Source organism: Rhinolophus ferrumequinum, chromosome 19, assembly GCF_004115265.2.
Source record: "Rhinolophus ferrumequinum isolate MPI-CBG mRhiFer1 chromosome 19, mRhiFer1_v1.p, whole genome shotgun sequence".
Classification (NCBI taxonomy): domain Eukaryota; kingdom Metazoa; phylum Chordata; class Mammalia; order Chiroptera; family Rhinolophidae; genus Rhinolophus; species Rhinolophus ferrumequinum.
Window position 1 is genome coordinate 719576 of NC_046302.1, and position 7860 is coordinate 727435.

The 7860-nt window shown below is 44.0% G+C and overlaps 1 non-coding gene across 1 annotated transcript; it reads left to right on the forward strand.

The window, feature by feature from the left end:
• The first annotated feature begins 4187 nt into the window (after positions 1-4187).
• Positions 4188-4291, forward strand: LOC117012003 (U6 spliceosomal RNA). Its single transcript, XR_004421085.1, has one exon. It is a non-coding gene; the product is annotated as a U6 spliceosomal RNA (small nuclear RNA).
• Positions 4292-7860: the final 3569 nt, after the last annotated feature.

Sequence of the window (7860 nt, forward strand, 5' to 3'; positions counted from 1 at the left end):
GTGGGACCAGTGGGCTCTCCCAACCCCCATGGGTGGCTCAGAGGACGGGACAACACTGAGTCAGGCAGGCCCTTGGATTCCCAGAGCCTTCGTTGCAGCCCATAGGGGAACATGGCAGAGGGGCAGCCAGAGGGCTCTGTAGGAGGCTGTGTCTATGAAAGAGGGGTACCTTCCCTAAATCCCCCTGTGCCCGGAAGTTGGCTATTTAGAGGGGAAAACAGGTGCTGGGCACCAACTCTGAGCTGCCCCCTGTAAATTAATCCACTGAGCAATTGGGAACAGAAAGTGCTTCCTGTCCTGGCTCAGGACAATGGACAATAAATGCAGCCAGCCCTCTGGGCCCCGACCCCTGACCTCAGAGACTTCAGGAAGAATTTCCCAGCATACACACACCTGCGGTGTGTTGAGCCCTTAGCATTGTTCTAAGCTTGGAGCTGAGCTGGACCCCTTTCTCTCAGAAGCCTCCAGCTTGTTCTGGAGTTGAGCCCAAGGAGCCTTTACTCTTCCCCTGAGACACACATTTCCTGGGGAAGCAGACCCTACATGACATGTATTGAATAAGCTTCCTTCGGTTCAGTTTCATTTGATGCACACTCATAAAGCCCCTACTATGTATAGGACCTTTACATTTCACAGCACATCACCAAAAAGCTTTTCCTAAAAGCTATTGTTTAACAGTGAACAGAGCACCACGTGTGCATTCTGTGAGGCACCCAAGTGATATGCACGCAGACAGGTTAAAATAGTCTTACGGGGGGAGCTTAAACATGGGTACCGTCTGATATCACGAGCAAGTAAGGACAATTAGGAAAGTCATTAATTGAAATAATTTCTGACCCCAAAGATACCCATTATGTAAGTAAGGCTGGCTTGAATTGTTTTCTTGGGCCAATGCACTCCAGTGGAGGCTGGTTCCTTGAGTGAAGTCAAAGGCTGTGAGAGTCCCACAGGCTGGAGGGACCTGAGCCTCCTTTTTAACTCCTGAGGCTGATAACCAGGGCCATGTGGTTTGACTACAACAGACAATTATCGGCATGAGTGCATGCATTGGCCATGGCGTTAATAGCTGTTCTGCCTTGCCTGGGGAGTGTTCACATTTTGTCTTTTTAGAAATGATGGACTAGTTCATTCTTAGAGAAGGAAATAAGAGAGGGCTCATGTCCAATCAGAAGGCAGCTAGGGAGGTGCATTCTGAAAGGCTTTGGGCAAGAATCAGGCCTGAGGAACTCTCTGTATGTGTGACTCTCCCATTTTTCCTGCAGAAAATCTGAGCTGCTGGTAAGGGCAAGGGACCTGCCTGGAGCCCCAGGATAAAGTGGTTGGTGAGCTGCTTCCTTGTCCTGGGTCAGCCCTGTACCTGTCCAGCTCCTGGGTGAACAGGTGCTCTGAGACAAATTCTGAAAATTCTTCCTCAAAAGAAGCTTTTATTTGTGGAAACCAGGACTGCCCATGGAGCGTGGCTCTTGGAGGTACTAAAGCTAGGTGGGGTCGGATGAAGCAGTGGGCTCTGTTTCTTTCTCCAGGTGTTGTCCTGACAGCCAGGCTTCTCCCCCTCTCGGTCCTCTGGGGAGGCTTCACATGAAGGGCCAGTCCTTCCTGTCCCCTCCCTTTGACATTAATGAACTACTTCTCTCTCTCTCTCTCTCTCTCTCTCTCTCTCTCTCTCTCTCTCTCTCTTTTTCCTTTTCAACGATTGGGCCGTTGGAATCAAAGAGGCCCTCTGGTGACTCAGGCGTTTCCCATTGCCCTATTCCAGCATCCTCTACTCTTAGCGCTGAGAGTTTTTCACGTCCTATTTGGAACTGATAGGAAACCCTTTCATTGTTTCGCTACATGGATATTAGCACTGATGAAGGAAGCGTTCCATCAGATAATTGGCTGCTGCAGCGAGCTGGCTTCCAAAATGAGTGTGCCCAGAGTCAAAGTGTCCCTACCTCCCAGTGACCCCCAGATTTACAACCACTGAGGCACCCTCAGCCAGGATGAACTGGGGCTCTGGGCAGCTGGAGCTCTGCCAGTTGAGAGACATAGAGGTCCAGGTTGAGTGTGACCCTTGTCCCTACTGCCCACTATTTAAAATGGACCTCTTTCTCTGAGACAGAGAGAGAGAGAGAGAGAGAAACAACATTGGGAATGGAACTTCTGTGTCTTGAGTGCTCACAATGGGCCAGGACTCTGCTTGCCCATTTGAGGACATTTCCTCACCTCTTCCTCCAAGTACTGGTTTCCAGCTGGGCACCTTGAAGCCCTTGAAGGGTCCTGGAGATATTACTGGAGACCTCTGAGCAGTTTCCTTTCAAGCTATTTTCCATGCCCACTTTCTGTGTAAGACTACTTGAATGAAGCCTTTGCTGCTAAAAAGTCATTGGAAGAACCACTTCCTGACCACAACTTTCTAAGGTAAATATTTTATTTTTGCAATTAGATATTTGCAGATGGTTTGACTAAAGCCTGATTCTCCCACTGGATTGCTAGCCAGTGAGGATGAGGGCTGTATCTATCATGTTCACTGCGGTCTACCTGCCCCATTTGAGGGCTTAAGCTCAATAAAAATCTCCTGAATGAATGAATGGTTGTCACCTTCCTCCCTCTCAGGCTCAGAGAGGGTAAGCAGTTTTCTCAAAACACACAGCAGGATTTGAATCCCAGGTGAGCCATGTTTCTCTTTCTGGGAGAAGCTGCAGTTCTGGGGATGAGGATGGGGATGGTGTGGGGAAAGAGGGCTGGAGTTTCCCACAGCACCATTCTGATTCCTGGTTAGAAGGGATTTCCCTTTGATAACTTCTGTCCTATTTTTCTGAGCTAAAATGACAAGCGATGTCCACATCCTTGGTTAAAGTGCTCCCCCTTCAGGAAACATGTACATTTGGACAGAGCTCAGGAGCTGCTCCAGAGGAAAGGCCACACTGCTCGGCTTGGTCTCAGTTGTCACTTCTCTGCTAGTGCCAATGGCGCCAGCCTCTCCCGGCTCTTGAATCCTAAGCACAGCTACATTTTGAACATCTATGTGACAGGCCCCATGCCTGATACCTGATGTATGTTATAGCTAGTCTTTAGAATAAGTCCTACATAACATAAGCATTTCTGTGCCAGGGTCAGAGATGGGAAACTGAGACCCAGAGATGTTGGATGATCTGCTCGAAATCACACAGACTTGGTGATTGCAAACCTGGGCCCTTCCAAGTCTCTAAGCCACCCAGTTTTGATACCTCAGTAAGTTGTGCATTCAGAAGGACTTGGGAAGTTTGTGAAAAAACACAGATTCCAGGCCTTACCCTTGGTGATCCTGATTCAGCGGGCATGGGGCAGGGACCCGGAGTCTTCATCTGACAGTTGTGCAGGTGATGGCCACGCACGGGCGGGTTTGTAAGTCACTCGTAGATGCCTCACTGTCTCGTCAGCTTTCCTGGCTTAGTGATGGAGACTTGCTTTTTGTCCACAGTCTGGCTGAGATAATGATGCTGGTGGGAGAGCAATCTATTTCTAGTCCCACAAATCCTACCCAGAACGATGAGCCCTAGGGCCCAGGCTATCTTACCCTGACATAAACCAAAGAATCTCATGTGTGGTCATCTTTTAATGAAAAAAAATCTCACCCATTTCCAGTGTTGACTTTAGCTTAATTTTATTTATTTATTTTGACATGGTGAAATACTTATAACATGGAATTTGCCATCTTGACAATTTTTAGGTGTTCAGTTCAGTGGCATTGCATACATGCACGTTGTTGTGCCGCCATCACCACCGTCCGTCTTTCTCATCTTGCAAAACTGAACTTCCTTGCCCATTAAACTCTGACTCCCCATGGCCCGGCCCCCAGCCCCGGACACCACCATTCTGTTTGCTGTCTCTAGGAATTTGACTATTCTTGGCACCTCATGGAAGTGGAATCATGCAGTGTTTGTCTTACTATGACCTGCTTATTTCATTGAGCGTGTCTTAAAGTTTCATCCATGTCGTCACATGTGTCGGAATTTCCTTTTAAAGGCTGAATAATATTCCATTGTGTGCATAGACCACATTTTGTTTATCATTCATCCTATGATGGACACGGGTTGCTTCAGCTTTTGGTTACTTTGTGACTTTAGCTTTATTTTAACATTATATAAATTTGGGCACACCCAAAACTAAATATCTGCACTCTTTACTTCTACAACAATAAAACTAAAACAAATGTCTAAATTAAAGTGCTCGCTTCGGCAGCACAGATACTAAAATTGGAACGATACAGAGATTAGCATGGCCCCTGTGCAAGGATGACACACAAATTCATGAAGCAGTCATATGTTTTGTTTCTAATATTATTCTTTTCTAATTTCACTAAATTACCATGTCTTCATGTACTCTCTTCTGAGGCATAATTTTCCTACCATTGCCACAAGTAATTCCTCATCCTTCAGCACCAGTTTTCATCAATGGCTGTGGAACATCACTCTCTTTGTCTTCGTCTCAGATTCAGACAGAGCAACACATTTGACTCAGAATTGCTTTCTTCATTAACTGGAAGAGTAGCTCCTGAAGAATTTAAAGCCAGCATCAACAGACTCAACAGTTGTCTTAAGAAAAATCTTCCTGTTAATGTACATTGGCTACTTTGTAGCTGCTTTTGTTGGTGCTGCACATTAGGTCGCAGTATGTGGTCAGTTATGTGTCTCAGAAAAAGAACATGATCTACTGAGAAATTATTAGAATGCGAAAACAATAGTTTATACCACAAGCTGTGCTTGCACTGGACACTGAGCAAAAGGGAATGTGAAATGAATAACATGATGGGATATGTCATCCTCATAGAATTTTTACCAAAGACACCAATTTTTCAACCAGATTAGCATTTACTTTATTTATAGACTTTTCAAGTATGTTGTCTTTCCAGTGGTGTTTTGCTTGGTGCTCTTCTGGTGGTGACATAACATTGGTTCTACAGATTTGCATAGTGTTTTTTTCTGTTTTTATGTATTATTTTAAATAACTGCTTGTTCTAAACGTGCATTTTTGTCAAACTGCAACAGTTATTTTATACAGATGTTTAATACTTGTTACTGTGCTCTTTTCTGTTACATATTCTGATTTTCAAGGATTACTATTTTGTATTATCAAAAAATACATTTGAAAAAAATACATTTGAACTTAGCAAAAAAATGTATAAATTAAATAGTAAAAATGATAAGGCTAATGAAATTCAAATCAACACCCTTAACTTACATCAGTGGATGATGTTGTCTTACTGACACCTGGTTAAAACAGGAAGAAGATGCTGGCAGCCTTGGCACACACTCCGTGGAATCTGGTATGTTCTTTTACCACTGTGATGAAATAATTTTCCTATATTTTTCTCTATTTGAACTATTGCAAAGTCTTAATTTTTATATCACACACAAACGCTGTTTGCCTTTCTCTTGTGCATCCTTTACATCTCATTCCTACCTTTGTTCTTTCCTTAATGTCCTATGGCCATTAAAGTTGTACCCAGTGGCTATCAGGCCTGAATGCTGGTACTGGAATTTTGTGACTGCTCTTAGTTAGAAGGTAACCATACAAATGCTTATGGAAAATGACTTCCCAAAATTAAAAGCTCTTGGTGAACTAGCAAAGTCTGGAAAATATACCCATGGGCCCCAGTTTGAGAAACACCAGTCTAGCCTTTTGTTCAGGATGGTTCTACCTGCCTGTGATGTTAGCTGTTGTCTGAAGTTACTATTAGGTTGATGCAAAAGTGACTGAGGTTTAAAATGTTAGAAATAGTTGCAAAAACCAATTACTTTTGCACCAACCTACTGTCTAGTCTCCCAGGTTATCAGCAGGCTTCCAAGCTGTCCTGGCTGACTGAAGGCAGCCTCCTATCCTATTTCAAAATCCTGAGTCTCTCTGAGACTTCTGTTCAATTCTTGCTTCTCCACTTTTAGTTGTCAACTCATTGCTGAGCAGAGATGCTGGACAAAATCTGAGATCAGAGAAACCCAACTCATAGGCTCTACCCAATGCCTTGGGCTTATTGACCTCTCCTTTCCCTATTTCTTTCCCCCAGGCAGAGACCTTGTAGAACTTTGATTATTTTTAATGATACAAGTTACCATTTATTGAACACCTACTATGTGCCACAGGCTTTGCTAAGTTCTTGACACATGTTGTCTCTTTGAATCATCACTGCCCTGCAGGAAGGACCATGATGGTATCCCCACTTTTCATATAGGACTCTCATACACATCAGGTAGTTTGCCCAGGGCCACATATACAGAAAGTAACAAAACCGGGCCTGCCTGACTTCTCTGGGATTGCACACCCATCCCCACCACTGGAGGTAATTCTTTGGGTAAAATTCTTGAGCCATTGTTATCTGGCTCTATCATTAAGAGAGAACTGGCTTTGAAGCCAATTCCCAAGCATACCTGCTCCCAGATGGTAAGTTAGCTGTACTCTTCAAGGCTGGGGCTTCCATAGCTGGCTGGCATTGAAGATAAACAAACACATTTTTCCTGACATCAGTTTTTCCCTGCATGTTTAATATTTGCGACTACAGCATAACCCGACTAAGTCTATTCTCTTCCACTGTAAATGCCTAATGGTCCATTGGGATGTGATGAGTAAACCAAGCTTCGGGGGCTCCTTGGGGCACCCACAGCAATTTATAACATTGTTGTGGAAAAACAGTTTCACCATCAAAACAACAGCCTTACAAAGAATTTTAGGAACACAATTAGTTTATAAATTGGAAACTTCCTGTCTTTGGTAAGGTTGGAGGATAGGTACAATAGCCAGTTTCAAACACTAAATGAGATAATACATACAAAAGCCTATAGCACAGTGATTAGTGCATTGTACCCACTCAAAAAATAATTAATGTTATATTATTATTATCATTATTTCATATAAAGGCAGCATCTGTGTGGCTCAAGATGGCAGGGACTGGGACCCGTGAGTTGCAGGTGGTACATTTCTCCTGAAATAAAGGCTTCCTGATCTGTCAAGGCTGGTCAAAAATGGAACAGAATGGTAGTGAGCTCCCTATCATTGAGAGTGTTAAAGCAGAGGTGAGTTATTAAAGAAGCCAACATACAGGGTGAAGGGAGGCTTGGGTCACAGGACCACTGAGGTTCCACCCAAATGTCAGGTTCTAGCTTCTCTCACTCCATCAGAAAACCCTGGGTTGAGTTATACTGCCTTTCCACCACAGCTAGCACACACCTCTGCTTTGTTCTGCAAAATGCTTCATGGCACCTTCAGTGGACTTGCCCAGTAAGCAGAGCAAGAACTTTGGAGCCAGCAAGTTCTGAGTTTGAATCCTGGCTTTGCCATTAGCCAGGCGTTTAACCCTAGGCAAGATACTTACATTTTCTGTGCTTGTCAAATGGAACTAGTAGAACTGATCAGCTGGGGTCATTAAGAGAATGAAATGGGGAAAAATATGTAAAGTGCCTAGTTCAGAACAAGATTCCAGTTGCATCACTTGCTGGCTGGGAACGTCACAATATCTCTTCGTGTCAGTATCTGAACTCTGAGTGTCAGTATCTTCAACTCTGAAATGGGGGATGGTACCTAGCAGAAGATCATGGTCATAATGACATTCCCAGCCACTATGAGATATACCTGGCATAGGGTAGGCTCTTGATAAAAATGACTACTCCAGGCTTAGCCAAATCCTTCCCATGTACCATTAAACCTTCAATTTTCCTTCTCTGCTAACAACAGCTAACATTTACTGAGCACTTACTATGTGCCAGGCATGGTTCTAAGTGGTTTACATACAATAACTCATATTATTCTCACTACAGCCCTATGAATGGGCAATATATTATCTCTATAGCACAAAAGAGGAAGGAACGAGAGGATAAAGGGGGGGTGCTAGATGAGGGTAAAGGGGAT